The 15769-nt window shown below is 44.6% G+C and overlaps 1 protein-coding gene across 5 annotated transcripts in view; it reads left to right on the top strand.

The window, feature by feature from the left end:
• Positions 1-15769, top strand: part of LOC115139279 (SAM and SH3 domain-containing protein 1-like) — a 314224-nt gene that overhangs the window by 210224 nt on the left and 88231 nt on the right. The gene's annotated exons all lie outside the window — the stretch shown is intronic.

Here is a 15769-nt window from a genome sequence, read left to right as displayed (position 1 = left end):
CATGTCATTTTCCCCCCAACCTTTAAGTTTAGCTTGTTAGTCCCTTATCAGTGCACACCTCCTAGCACCTTGAACACAACTGGCACTGGTTTGACAACAATATCACTTTGATATCCAGCAATTGGAGTTGTAGCCAAGGCCTCTGGGTCCCCAGGGAGGCATCCCCAGGGAGGCTTTCAATGTTGTATGCCAAAATGCAATCTTGTCAGTCCTCAATCCACATAGGCCTATACCAATCCACATCTTCCCAAAGTGCATGGCAAATCTTGCAATTAAGATATGGTAAAGATTACACTGATCAACATAATCACTTTTGCCTCTTGTTCTTTGTTAGGGGCCAGGGTGACATGGTCATCTTGATTGTACAGATGTGTGTGGGCCATTTGATCTGAGTGATCAATAGAGTTCATGTCTTTTCCCATGTGAATGGTGGGTCATTTGAAGATCAACGTGTTCATTTGGTCTGGACTGGTTCAGTAGATGAATGGAGTGTGTATGGGCCTAATACCGAGGACAGAGACAGAGGTGTGTGTGCGTGTGTGTGTGTGTGTGTGCGTGCGGGCCCGTGTGTGTGTGAGAAACGGAGATGAGTGTCCTAGCCTTTGACTCTGGGTGGGAGACCTGGGACTCCAGCCATGCAATTTAACCAGATTTATTACACTGGATGCAAATGTCTATCAGTGCTCTCATCTTTGACGCCTTTCCTCTGCTTGCAGCTGGAACACACATGCACACACACACACACACACACACACACACACACACACACACACACACACACACACACACACTAGACAAGTGTGACACCTCCTTCATAGGTGACAGCAAGCCTTTCACACATCCTCCTCCATCACAGATACCTGAGACTGGGTCTTTTGGTCTGAAGGATGTTTTGTTACCAGTAATATCATTATGATGTCACAGGAGAGAGACACGACTCTGATTTCATGTCCCTCATATTGCCATGTGGTCACTACTCAGGTTTTTGAGTCAGGTAAACAGAATTTGTTAATGGAAGAGAGCATTTTCTTCCACTAGGCTTGGGCTTAAATCGCAACACCGTGCTATACTCCTGCCCCGTGGCACTCACATCTGTAGCCATGAAGTGTTTTAAAAGGCTGTTCATGGCTCACATCAACACCATCATCCCAGAAACCCTAGACCCACTCCAATTCGCATACCACCCCAACAGATCCACAGAGGAAGCAATCTCCATTGCATTCCACACTGCCCTTTCCCAACTGGACAAAAGGAGCGCCTACGTGAGAATGCTGCTCATTGACTACAGCTCAGCATTCAACACCATAGTGCCCTCCAAGCTCATCACTATGCAAAGGAACCTGAGACTGAACACCTCCCTCTGTAACTGGATCCTGGATTTCCTGACGGGCCGCCCCCAGGTGGTGAGGGTAGGCAACAACACATCCGCTACTCTGATCCAACATGCAGGCCCCTCAGAGGTGTGTGCTTAGTCCCCTTCTGTACTCCCTGTTCACCCACGACTGTGTGGTTGCGCATGACTACAACACCATCATTAAGATTGCGACGACACGCCGGTGGTAGGCCTGATCACCGACGACGATGAGACAGCCTATAGGGAGCAGGTCAGAGACCTGGCAGTGTGGTGCCAGGACAACAACCTCTCCCTCAACGTGAGCAAGTCAAAGGAGCTGATCATGGACTACAGGAAAAAGAGGACTGAGCACACCCCCATTCACATTGACTGGGTTATAGTGGAGAAGGTTGAGAGCTTCAAGTTCCTTGGTGTACACTTTACTAAGGACCTATCATGGTCCAAACACACCAACACAGTTGTGAGGAGGGAACAACTATGCCTATTCCCCCTCAGGAGCCTGAAAAGATTTGACATGGGTCCTCAGATCCTCAAAAAGTTTTACAGCTGCACCATCGAGAGCATCCTGAGTGGTTTCATCGCCGCTTGGTATGGCAATTGCTCAGCATCTGACCACAAGGTGCTACAGAGGGTTGTGCGTATGGCCCAGTACATCAATGGGGCCAAGCTTTATGCCATCCAGGACCTCTATAACATGCAGTGTCAGAGGAAGGCCCTAAAAACTGTCTATGATTCCAGCCACCCAAGTCATAGACTGTTCTCTCTGCTACCACATGGCAAGCATGGCAAGCAGTACCGGAGCGCCAAGTCTAGGACCAAAAGGCTCCTGAACAGCTTCTACCCTCAAGCCATAAGACTGCTGAACAGTTAATCAAATGTCTACCAGGACTATTTACATTGACCGCCTTATTTTATTCTTATTTCTTATTTATTTTTGCACGGATTCTTTTGCACATGCTTGATATACACTGGACTCTAGGGCTTTCCTCATTTAGTCGACTGGTCGATTGTTTGGTCAATAGGCTGTTGGTCGACCAAATATTTTTTAGTTGAGGAGTGGCAAATATACACTACCGTTCAAAAGTTTGGTGTCACATAGAAATGTCCTTGTTTTTGAAAGAAAAGCAACTTTTTTGTAAATTGAAATAACATTACATTTTTATGGAATTTTCTACATAGGCATAGAGGCCCGTTATCAGCAACCATCACTCCTGTTTTCCAATGGTACGCTGTGTTAGCTAATCCAAGTTTATCATTTTAAAAGGTGAATTGATCATTAGAAAACCCTTTTGCAATTATGTTAGCACAGCTGAAAACTATTGTTCTGATTAAAGAAGCAATAAAATTGTATTTCTTTAGACTAGTTGAGTATCTGGAGCATTAGCATTTGTGGGTTCACTTATAGGCTCAAAATGGACAGAAACAAAGACCTTTCTTCTGAAACTCTTCACTTGGTAAATAACCCCTTGTATATAGCCTCGTTATTGTTATTCAAATCAAATCCAACTTTATTTGTCACATGTGCCTAATACAACAAGTGTAGACTTTACCGTGAAATGCTTACTTACAAGCCCTTAACCAACAGTGCAGTTCAAGAAAGAGTTAAGAAAATATTTACCAAATAAATGTAAGTTAAAAAATTATAAAAAGTTACACAATAAAATAACAATAATGAGGCTATATACAGGGGTACCGGTACCAAGTCAATGTGCGGGTGTACAGGTTAGAGGTCATTTGTACATGTAGGTAGGGGTGTGTTACTGTTTTTCCTTTAGTTTATTTATCACATTTCTCTTTGCCTTGTTGAAATATAAAGTAATGACTGTGCTAAATCCCAGAAACCACATGTTATGTCATTTCCTTTAGAAGTACAGGCTGTAAGTGACTGGAAATGGTTTGAATACTGCAGCACAGCTGCCAACACTCCACCTTATATCTGTGCTGTTTCAGTCAGTATTTCTGTAGAAGTAATCACAGGGCCAACAATATGGTCATTGTTCAATCCCCAGTGTTTATGAAACCTTTCCAATTCAAAGGCCTCAGCACAATAGATTCCCAATATTCTTGGCAACAAAATGGCCGTGGTATATTTAGTTTGTTGTCAGTACGTAATGCTTTTCTATGGCCTTTGTCTCTGGGGCCCTACATGAGAATGCCCTTTTGAGTAAGCCTGTGCCTGAGCCTATTGAAACATCTGAACACTACTGTTACAGATTAGTAAAGCCATTTGGGGTGCAGCTTCTCAGTAACCAATGAATGTGAAGTCTACTTACCAAGTTTTTTCTGACATGCACCTAATCTACCTAATTTGGTTGTATGACTACAGATGATGGAGGACCTTTATTTGAAAGGAAAAAACAAAAACTTGCGGACACTCGGGCCTCCATGGAATGAGTTTGACACCCCTGCACTACACGTTTTATATTTCCTGCATTGCAGGAAAGTACTCCTGTAACAGGTTGATCAAATGAAGGTCCAACACCTGAAGTCCACCACTCTACTGTTGATTGTTTCACTACAGTTCTAACTACATCAGAGAGTCATGGGTACAGAAGGTAATTACCAGGGAGTGAATTGAAATTCCAGTTCAAGAATGAGTTAATTTAATTATAATGTATCGTAAACCTATTCATGGCCGTGCAGTGACTAGGTGATTCATTGTTCATCATAGTTAACTCAAGCGTGGAGGTCTGTGGTCCTGTGTCATGCCTGTAGTGATATTGCTAGGAGCCCCTCTGCCTGAGGTTAAACCACCGCTAGGAATGTGTTTAATGAGAATACCTTTGTGAACCTGTCATTTATTTGTGGTTACAACAGGGTAAACATAGACCTAAGCCAATTAACAATCTGGGGCTGTTAAGGGATGAATAACTGTTGCATTATGGGTGCATGAGCATCTCGGCTGTTTGAACAGGGTTAGTAGACTGGATCCGACCCAACTCTGGTTCTTTGAAGAAATGAGGTTTCAGCAAGTCCTTAAATTGGATCTGACATTTTTTTGTAGGATGTGCATGTTATTATTCTTGTATCTAGCTTTCCATAAATAATGTTAAAAGGCAGCATGCCATGTATAACATTTCCACAGTGTTAGTGTGTATGGGTGCAGGTGTGTATGGGTGGATATTTGGAAGTACCAGTCCTCAACAGCATAAACACAGTACACACCTTTAGTACCTCCCTCTGCAAACGGAGCAGCTCTATTCCGCCGCGTCAGCTTCTAATTCAGGGGTGTCAAAGTCATTCCATGGAGGGCCTAGTGTCTGCTGGTTCAATAAAGACCTAGACAAGGTGAGGGGAGTTCCTTACTAATTAGTGACCTCATCAATCAAGTACGAAAACCCGTAGACACTCGGCCCTCCGTGGAATGAGTTCGACATGTACTCTAATTTGAGCACATATCTGGACAGCTGACAGTCCTCCTCTGTATTCCCTATCAGGTATTCTCAAATGGCTCTCTCATCCCAATCTGCATGGATGTCTGCCTCAAAGTTAAGTATCAGGAAGACATTTTGGTACATTTGAGGAAATAGTATATTTAAAGGTTCTGTCTCCCATCTCAAGGGCTTGTTGATACTTTCCTTCTACCCAGCCTTTGATATGTTTTATTAGTGAGCCTATTCAGCCCAAATGTATTTTGAAACTGTGTCTGTGACAACATATGGTCAACTTAAAAGAAACCTCAATTTGTTTAAAGAGTGTCTCTTCCTCCAATATAGCATTGTGTAGTTGCTGAGCTGTCCGCCTCCGTCTCACCACCCCTCTGTCCTAGCCCAGCCTTAGTAAAGCCACATCAACCCTGGTCCAACCTAGGTTTGCCACATTTGAGCCTAGGATGGCCAGCTCAGCTCAGATCTCCCCCTCCCAGTCAGGGGCCAGGCAGGGCTGGCAGGTGTTTCTCTCAGTGCTGTGGAGGATATCCTCAGGAAGCTCCTCTGGAGGGGGGTGGGCCTCAACTCTGCCTGGGCCTTCCTACAGCCTGGGCTGGGATGCTGGTGTAGGGGTGGGACAGGGGTAAGAGCAGGTGTGGAGGCCATTCTCTCCCACAGCTAAAGCCTGGAGGGAGGAGTGGAGTGAGGGATCGCCTTTGTAGGGAGAAGTTGTTTGGGCACTGCCAGCCTGGTCAGTCTCTTGGGTTTGGAGTCAATGTGTTCTATGATTTAGGAGGAAACATGAGCGAGGCGCTAATTCACTTACTCCTGCTTGTAATGAATCATGAAAATGATAGTGAGTGGGATAGTTTCTTTAACCGCCGCCCCAGTGTTCTGAACTGGTAACAAGTGTAACCGATCCACCGATCCTATCACTGTCGTTCTAGCGTTGCATCAGATACGTGATGGCCATTGTCATCTGTCACTATGCACTATCCTCCCCTAGAGGATGTCTAGCTAGTCACAAGGCAAGTCCTGACACTGACAAAAGCCTTTTGCACAGCGCGAACAGAACAGCATAACTCAATAAGCACGGAACCGGCCTCAGTATGAAAAGCAGCACTGTCTGGAATGTGTACCTAAAGCTAGGAGCAGAACAAACACGTTAGCTAGAGCGAATGGTTTAGAGACCTCTGTAATGTCTTCTGACGTGACAAATAAAAGCACTGGCTTTGAGAGAGGGAGAGAGCGGGAGAGAGAGAGAGAGAGAGAGAGCACCAAACTACATGCGAAGGTGGACAACATCTGTAGCAGTGAAATGCTTTGAAAGGCTGGTCATGGCTCACATCAACACCATCATCCCAGACACCCTGGACCCACTCCAATTCGCATACCACTCCAACAGATCCATAGATGATGCAATCTCCATTGCACTCCACACTGCTCTTTCCCACCTGGACAAAAGGGGTGCGTGTTTAGTCCCCTCCTTTTACTCCCTGTTCATCCACAAATGCGTGGCTGTGCACGACTCCAACATTGCTCACGTCTCCAAGCAACATTAAGTTTGCAGACGACACGACGGTGGTATGCCTGATCACTGATGACAACGAGACAGCCTATAGGGAGGAGGCAAAAGACCTGGCAGTGTGGCGTTACAGAGGGTGGTGTGTACGGCCCAGTACATCACTGGGGCTGAGCTCCCTGCCATCCACAACCTTTATACCAGGCGGTGTCAGAGGAAGACCCTAAACATTTTCAAAACAGCTAAATGTTCCTGAACAGCTTTACCCCCAAGACATAAGACTGCTGAACTGTTAATCAATGGTCACCTGGACTATTTGCATTGACCCCCTTTCTTTGCACTGACCTTGTTGCACTGGCTCTTGGACTGACACATTCTACACTGACACTCCAAAGCACACTCACTTAACTCTGCATTGCTGGGAAAGGGCTCATAAGTAAGCATTTCACGGTAATGTCTGCAATTTGATTTGATTTGAACATCAATTAAAAGAAAATAAATGTAGAGATTAGTACTGTAGCTAACTTGGCAGTTAGTTGTTAGCATGCGAGAGGACCCAAAAGGTCAGTGCACTGAGTTTAGCCCTGCATGCTGGCTATGGAATGTTTTAATAACTGACAGAAGGGTCTTGGTGTGCTATTTACAAAGGGGAAGTTATTTCAGCTGAATGTACATTCCTGCTACTTTTGTTGTTTTCTTTGCCTCAGAAAGCACAGAAAGATCAGCTTGCTTGCTCATGAGGTATTTGTCCTCATAGACTACCACTGAGCGCTCTGGGAAATCAGGACCTTGAATCCATCCAGGATAAGTGTTGAATTGCAACACTCAGGAGATTCCCCTAGATTTCCATTCAAAGAACTGAACAGTAAAGGTTTGCAGCTCCGGCACAATGAGAGCACAGAGTTAATGTTTCAGCATGGCTGTTTAGATGGGATTGAAGGGCACAGAGTTAATGTTTCAGCATGGCTGTTTAGATGGGATTGAAGGGCACAGAGTTAATGTTTCAGCATGGCTGTTTAGATGGGATTGAAGAGCACAGAGTTAATGTTTCAGCATGGCTGTTTAGATGGGATTGAAGAGCACAGAGTTAATGTTTCAGCATGGCTATTTAGATGGGATCGAAGGGCACTGAGTTAATGTTTCAGCATGGCTGTTTAGATGGGATCGAAGGGCACAGAGTTAATGTTTCAGCATGGCTGTTTAGATGGGATCGAAGGGCACTGAGTTAATGTTTCAGCATGGCTGTTTAGATGGGATCAAAGGGCACTGAGTTAATGTTTCAGCATGGCTGTTTAGATGGGATCGAAGGGCACTGAGTTAATGTTTCAGCATGGCTGTTTAGATGGGATTGAAGGGCACAGAGTGAGTTATGGTTTGCGTTTGAGCAGATTTTACTCAGAGCATACAAAGTCAATTGGCTGTTGAGTTACGGAGTGTGTTTTTGAAATGGATGTTTTGAGTGGATGGTTGCATCACCACACAGCTACTTACATCTGCCTGATAAGGAAGGTGTTTCTGGGTCATCATGGGGCATGACCTTGTAACGTTAAGGCCTATGACATGTAGAGAATAGTCATGCATTACTGTTCAGCAGTGACCCAAGGATGTCTCCCAGATGCCATGGATAATACTGTTGCACCACCACCCCCTACCCTCCCAGTGTGGTCACATTGAGAATGACAGGAATTCTATGGTTAATTAATTAGCTGAGCAGAGGTCAGCAGGACCCCATGTCACCCCCTACAGTTCCTCATGTCCTTATATGTTACTCACCCATGGGTCTAGATTCAAGTCTGAACACTCTCTCCTATACCTCTCTCTGTCAATGGAAAATAGAGAATATTCTCATGTGGAATCATGGACAGAAACCTCTAAACCTATGGCTGTTAGTTATACATGTATTTCAAAGTATACTGCAGAATTATTCATATAAACAGTCCCTGTAAGCTTAGAGACAGTAAACCATGAGCCAAGTCATGTCAGTCAGGTCAGTCCTCCCACTAGTGTTTTAGAATAACAAACTCCAGCCTCGAGTTTTTTACTGGAAAGCCTCACAGCATTCCCTCCAAGCCATTGGTAAGAGCATTGTTCCGTAAAGTCTTGAAGTAAAGTGAGGAGATTGGACCTGCCCCTAAAGTGTTGGCACTGTGTTCTGAAGAGGTTCGGCTGAACCTGAAATTAGGAATGGTCAGTGATGCGAGCAAGAACAGTCTTATCTCTCTCTCTCTCTCTCTCTCCTCTCCTCTCCTCTCCACTCTTCTCTCTTTCTTTTCCTCTCTTTCTTTCCTCTCCTCTCTCTTACACCTTGGGTGTTGTCTTTTATATCCTGTTCTGACTGTGAACATGACCATTGAACTTGACTCAAGGCAGGGTGGTGCACTCTTGTATACACAGGGTGGGAGCCAAACAAGGTTTGGTCTATTGCATTATGGGTTTTTTCATCTCCATAAAACCGTTGTTGTTGTTGTTATTCCTTCCATTTTGTTTTAATTAAATACACACACATACATTAACATAATTTTTAGTGATGCACCGATATGACATTTTTAGCCGATACCAATATCCGATATTTTCCTTGCCAAAAAACCGATACCGATACCGATAATCATTCTAGTACAGTTAAATTGTTAACACACACGGACGCAGCGGTCTAAGGCACTGCATCTCAGTGCAAAAGGCGTCACTACAGTCCCTGGTTCGAATCCAGGCTGTATCACAATCCCGCCATGATTGGGAGTCCCATAGGGCGAAACACTATTGGCCCAGTGTCGTCCGGGCCGTCATTTTAAATAAGAATTTGTTCTTAACTGACTCGCCTAGTTAAATAAAGGTTACACACACACACACACTGACCAAAAAGTTATTTTGTTGGCATTTGCGTATGTCCCCATTACTAGTAAAACATCATCAAAATCTATTTATTTCTCTTACTTGCTGTGCTGTTTTGTTTTTAATATTTTCAGTCGTTTAATTCTCAACCAGGATTTCTATGGAACACCGTTTGGGTCTTTGACCTGTCAAATAACACTATTTGATGTGTCAAATAAGCTTGTTGACCAATCAGGACCTGAACATGACTGCACATCACATAATAATTTAACGCGTTCATACATTTTTTACATAGTTATTACACATTGATAACACCATCACTCGTATTTCATATGTCATAACGATTCATCGATACGAATGCTATGATGCTGGTAAAGTTGTCTCGCGCACCTACAGAGTTGGTCATAAAAAAAAAAGCTAGCTAGCTCATTGATGGAAACAATGTTCTTCCCTAAAAACATAGCAAAACAACATCTGTTTCAGTAGCTATATAGTTAGCAAGCTAACTATGTAGCTAGGTGTCATCTAAAATAACCCTCATTTATAAGACAGTTCTTATTTGATTAATGGGTGTCGGACCTTTCTATGTGAAGCTAGCCACAGTAAGGATTATCCACAATAGTGGACTTTGCGGTTAGCCTTCAAAATAAAAGTATGGCATAGTTCTACTAGTTGTATTCATTTGCATCACTGTCAATTATGTACTTTTATTTTGAAGGCAAACCGCAAATTCCACTATTGTGCCTAATCCTTATTGTGGCTAGATTCACAACACATAACCCGGTCCGGTCGATCCTCACTAGCCAGATGAAGCTAGCTGACTGCTAATAACGTTAGCTTATAACGTTAACTGAAGTTCAATTTCAATAGGCGAGCAACAAGTGGCAACCTAGCTAATACTTACTCACAAGGATTCCTAAATCATTGCTAAGAATAATGAAAAGGACTGCAGTTTCTACTGGTCATTGCTTTCAGGCTGGTTGTATTGGTGCTAGCTAGGTACCAAGCTAAAGCTAGCTACCCCAGAAGTTGGGGTCGAACAAATTATGCTTTATTACCAACGCAGAATTGTAAATATCGTTCGTGGCCGGTGTTTGCTTGTTTGCAGACTTTTTTGTACAGCTCTGACAGTGCTACTGTATCTTTTTTGACACGCAAAGACCCAAACGGCGTTCCATAGTATGTATGTCGTGAAGCTAATAGCAGTGACGCTATTACTGTGTAATTCTGGTAGGTCAACATCTGAAAAATAGCGCACTTGATAGTGTGTACCAGTGCTCAGTCGGCGAAAGCCAACATCACCCACGACAGAGAAAGGTTGATTGTCAATGACAACGAATTCCATTATCTTGACTTTAATGTTCTTACTCTTTCAAATGACTGCTTGATCCACACAGCAGAAATTGTGTGCTGTGTTGCACGTGTAGTGCAAAATTTTACATGGCATCATTAACCTACGTTATAAACAGTAGATTTGACATCGTTTGTTTTTTTTTTACCCCTTTTTTCTCATCACTGCAACTCCCGTGCAGACTCGGGAGAGTGCGTCCTCCGAAACACAACCCAACCAAGCCGCACTGCTTCTTGACACAATGCCCATCCAACCCGGAAGCCAGCCACACTAATGTGTCGGAGGAAACACCGTACACCTGGTGACCTGGTCAGCGTGCACTGTGCCCAGCCCACCACAGGAGTCACTAGTGCGCAATGAGACAAGGATATCCCTGCTGGCCAAACCCTCCCTAACCCAGACAACACATTGTGCGCCGCCCCATAGGCCTCCCGGTCGCAGCCGGCTGCGGTAGAGCCTGGACTCGAACCCAGAAACTCTGGTGGCACAGCTAGCACTGCAATGCAGTGTCTTAGACCACTACGCCACCCGGGAGGCCACTGACATTGGTTTTTAACATCAGTGTTAAACTACACATCGGGCCAATACCGATGTTGGCGTTTTTAGCTAATATCGTTCGATTCCGATTTGTTCACCGATATATAGTGCTTCCCTAATCATTTTAGGACACTCAGATTTTCAACGGGTGGTTTAGCCTGCTAGCCTAACAGACACAGACCCCAGGGTTGTTGTTGTTCGGATAAAGCAAAGAGTAAAGTCTTCTCCATAGCCTCTGTGTTAGATAAAGGCTGTCTCCCCAACCTACAGATGTTTTACCCCCTCCAACCCCCAGCCTCCCCATTCAATACCTCGTCACAAATCACCCCTGTCCACTGGCTCCATACCCCCTCAGTACCCCCCACACTGCCATATGGACTATTGTTATCACATTCCTTCACTCCCACACACACACAAACGCACACTCACTCTCGCATACACAATCACTTACAATAAACAGACACATAGTCAATCAATCACTTCCATCTTTTTTTCTAACATCTTTTTTAATATATATTTTTACCTTAACTGACTTGCCTAGTTAAATAAATAACCATTTATTTATTTAAACCTAGGAACAGTGGGTTAACTGCCTTGCAGAACGACAGATTTTTACTTTGTCAGCTCGGGGATTCGATCTTGCAACCTTTCGGTTACTGGCCCAACGCTCTAAACACTAGGCCGTCCCTTGTCATCTTGTCATTGTCTCATTGACACATGTGCATACAAGCTGTCCGTTATGAAGTGGGCCCCCAGTCGTTCTCCCAGTCATTCTCCCAGTCAGGCTCCAATTCAGGCTCTTAGTCCGGCTCCCAGTCATTCTCCCAGTCCGGCTCCCAGTCATTCTCCCAGTCCGGCTCCCAGTCATTCTCCCAGTCCAGCTCCCAGTCATTCTCCCAGTCAGGCTCCAATTCAGGCTCTTAGTCAGGCTCCCAGCTGTGTAGAAGCTGATTGATGGGCTACATGAGCTCATGGTAGTAGAGGAATCCCAGGTATGCTACACACACACTGGCCCCCCTGAGAAGAACACTGCAGTAAGGAAAGACCTAGCACTGCAACAGCACTGTAACAACACTGTAACAACACTGCAACAGCACTGTAACAACACTGTAACAGCACTGTAACAACACTGTAACAACACTGCAACAGCACTGTAACAACACTGCAACAGCACTGTAACAGCACGGTAATAACACTGCAACAGCACTGTAACAACACTGTAACAGCACTGTAACAACACTGCAACAGCACTGTAACAACACTAACAGCACTGTAACAACACTGTAACAGCACTGTAACAGCACTGTAACAACACTGCAACAGCACTGTAACAGCACTGTAACAGCACTGCAACAGCACTGTAACAGCACTGTAATAACACCGTAACAGCACTGTAACAACACTGTAACAGCACTGTAACAACACTGCAACAGCACTGTAACAGCACTGTAACAACACTGTAACAGCACTGTAACAGCACTGTAACAACACCAACAGCACTGTAGCAACACCAACAGCACTGTAACAACACTAACAGCACTGTAACAACACTGTAACAACATTAACAGCACTGTAACAACACTGCAACAGCACTGTAACAGCACTGTAACAACACTGCAACAGCACTGTAACAACACTGTAACAGCACTGTAACAGCACTGCAACAGCACTGTAACAACACCAACAGCACTGTAACAACACCAACAGCACTGTAACAACACTAACAGCACTGTAACAACACTGTAACAACATTAACAGCACTGTAACAACACTAACAACACTGTAACAACACTAACAGCACTATAACAACACTGTAACAGCACTGTAACAGCACTGTGACAACACTGTAACAACACTAACAACACTGCAACAACACTGTAACAGCACTAACAACACTGTAACAGCACTAACAACACTGTAACAGCACTGCAACAACACTGTAACAACACTAACAACACTGTAGCAGCACTGTAACAACACTGCAACAGCACTGTAACAACACTGTAACAACACTGCAACAGCACTGTAACAACACTGTAACAACACTGCAACAGCCCTGTAACAACACTAACAACACCGTAACAACACTGTAACAGCACTGCAACAATACTGTAACAACACCGTAACAACACTGTAACAGCACTGTAGCAGCACTGTAACAACACTGCAACAGCACTATAACAACACTGCAACAGCCCTGTAACAACACTGCAACAGCACTATAACAACACTGCAACAGCCCTGTAACAACACTGCAACAGCACTATAACAACACTGCAACAGCACTATAACAACACTGCAACAGCCCTGTAACAACACTGCAACAGCACTATAACAACACTGTAACAGCCCTGTAACAACACTGACAACAACATAATAAATCACATTGTAATGTTAAACTACAGCATAGGCCATTGGCTTTACCTCTGGGTCTGGAGCTTGGAGAGTTGAAGTATTACAGACAAACAGTGCTGACAGATGAGATGGAATCCATGCCTGCCTATACAGTATTCTAGGCATTTAACACATACAGCCTGCTGAACATCTGTACATTTAATACACAAACTTCTTTACACAAACTGGAGTTGTGACTAAGATGTTTACACAGACATGGACAGTTTGTTTTATAGACCCAGAAAGGTAATGAACTGTCACTAAATATCTGCCTGAGTTGTAATCAGGCGTTCTACATGGACAGATACACTGACTGAAACTCTAGTATCTGGGTCTGTCTGTCACCCTCTTGGACATGGTTGTGCCATGTTTCTGGGGATTAGGCAGTACTGTAGCTAGTCTCTAATAAGAGTGTGCTTCTCTCTCTGAGTGAGGAATGTGAGGAGACACGTGTCTGCTCTCTGCCCAGAGAGTGAGAGAGTGCTTCCATAGGGAATCTCAGCTACCTCTAACCATATGTCACAGTCTGGACGTAGCTAGAGTTACGAAGAAGTATTCTATGGTGGGAGGAGGAGTGAGTGGAGGAAAATAAAGCTGAACAATCTGGATTTTTGACACGGGGCCTCTGTCTGTCTAGAATGTATTTCAATATTCTGTTGTTAATGTGGAATGCATTACCGATGGGTGATGGTGGGATTCACTTCAGGTTTGTGTTTTTCCACAGTGTGGACTAGTTTGTTGTTTTCATCCTCAATGTTGTTTTGGAAAGCCCTCTCAGAAGAAGCCCCTCTCTCTGCCTTCCCAGGGTGTGTGTGTGAGCGTCTGCCCGGAGTTTATGTGTGTGTGTGGCACACTGCCGCCACAGTACCCCATTCATCCCATGTTGGCACAGAGATACTGGGTCCTGTTTAGAGGACCACAGAGAGAGACAGAGACAGACTAAGACTGAGAGAGACCCGTTCACTCCTCGCAGAGTGACTCAATGCATGCTGACCACTCACCAAACCAGGCACTGACTAGATCAACACTAATGAATATTGAACGATTGGCCATCACTGCAATGGTTGTCAACATACACAGCACCGAGTAGTTATGAGTCCAAGCACCATAGAGAGACGCTTCTCAAATCTTCTCAGTGAAAGATATTTCCGTTGCTCTCCAACCCCAGTCAGTTAGTAGTACAGTTGCCCCTTCGCTAAGCCCCACCACAGAATATTGGGCAACCAATCGCAGCGCTCCAATGTATAGCAACTGTCATTGAGTCTGACAAGCTCACATTTCAAACGCATGAAAGTCAATGAGCGCTATGGCAAAACTGTGAGTTTTCATCAAAAAGTAGCTAAATTCTTTAAAGGTTTACTTGCTACTGTGATTCCTGAAATGCAGAACCTGCATTTTGTTAATAAAAAATATATACTTTTGTTTTATTTGCTAGCTCAGCTGGTTAGCTAGCTCTCAGTCTTACTGACCACAAAACGATTGGCCATCACGGTTGACAACTCCATTGTGTCCTCCTCCCAGAGCGCTAAGAACCTTGGCGTGATCCTGGACAACACCCTGTCGTTCTCAACTAACATCAAGGTGGTGGCCCGTTCTTGTAGGTTCATGCTCTACAACATCCGCAGAGTACGACCCTGCCTCACACAGGAAGCAGCGCAGGTCCTAATCCAGGCACTTGTCATCTCCCGTCTGGATTACTGCAACTCGCTGTTGGCTGGGCTCCCTGCCTGTGCCATTAAACCCCTACAACTCATCCAGAACGCCGCAGCCCGTCTGGTGTTCAACCTTCCCAAGTTCTCTCACGTCACCCCGCTCCTCCGCTCTCTCCACTGGCTTCCAGTTGAAGCTCGCATCCGCTACAAGACCATGGTGCTTGCTGTGAGGGGAACGGCACCTCAGTACCTCCAGGCTCTGATCAGGCCCTACACCCAAACAAGGGCACTGCGTTCATCCACCTCTGGCCTGCTCGCCTCCCTACCACTGAGGAAGTACAGTTCCCGCGCAGCCCAGTCAAAACTGTTTGCTGCTCTGGCCCCCCAATGGTGGAACAAACTCCCTCACGACGCCAGGACAGCGGAGTCAATCACCACCTTCCGGAGACACCTGAAACCCCACCTCTTTCAGGAATACCTAGGATAGGATAAAGTAATCCTTCTCACCCCCCCCCCCCCCTTAAAAGATTTAGATGCACTATTGTAAAGTGGCTGTTCCAATGGATGTCTTAAGGTGAACGCACGAATTTGTAAGTCGCTCTGGATAAGAGCGTCTGCTAAATGACTTAAATGTAAATGTAAAACGTTGCTAACGATAGCTAGCCACTTAATATAACAGGTTTTCTCGAAATGTATGTTAGCTAGCTAAGTTATCTATATTATGAATACAACTATAATCTGCTGTCGACATCAGGATACGAC

The sequence above is a fragment of the Oncorhynchus nerka genome, linkage group LG13, assembly GCF_034236695.1.
Source record: "Oncorhynchus nerka isolate Pitt River linkage group LG13, Oner_Uvic_2.0, whole genome shotgun sequence".
Lineage (NCBI taxonomy): Eukaryota > Metazoa > Chordata > Actinopteri > Salmoniformes > Salmonidae > Oncorhynchus > Oncorhynchus nerka.
This window is presented reverse-complemented; position numbering and strand designations above follow the sequence as displayed.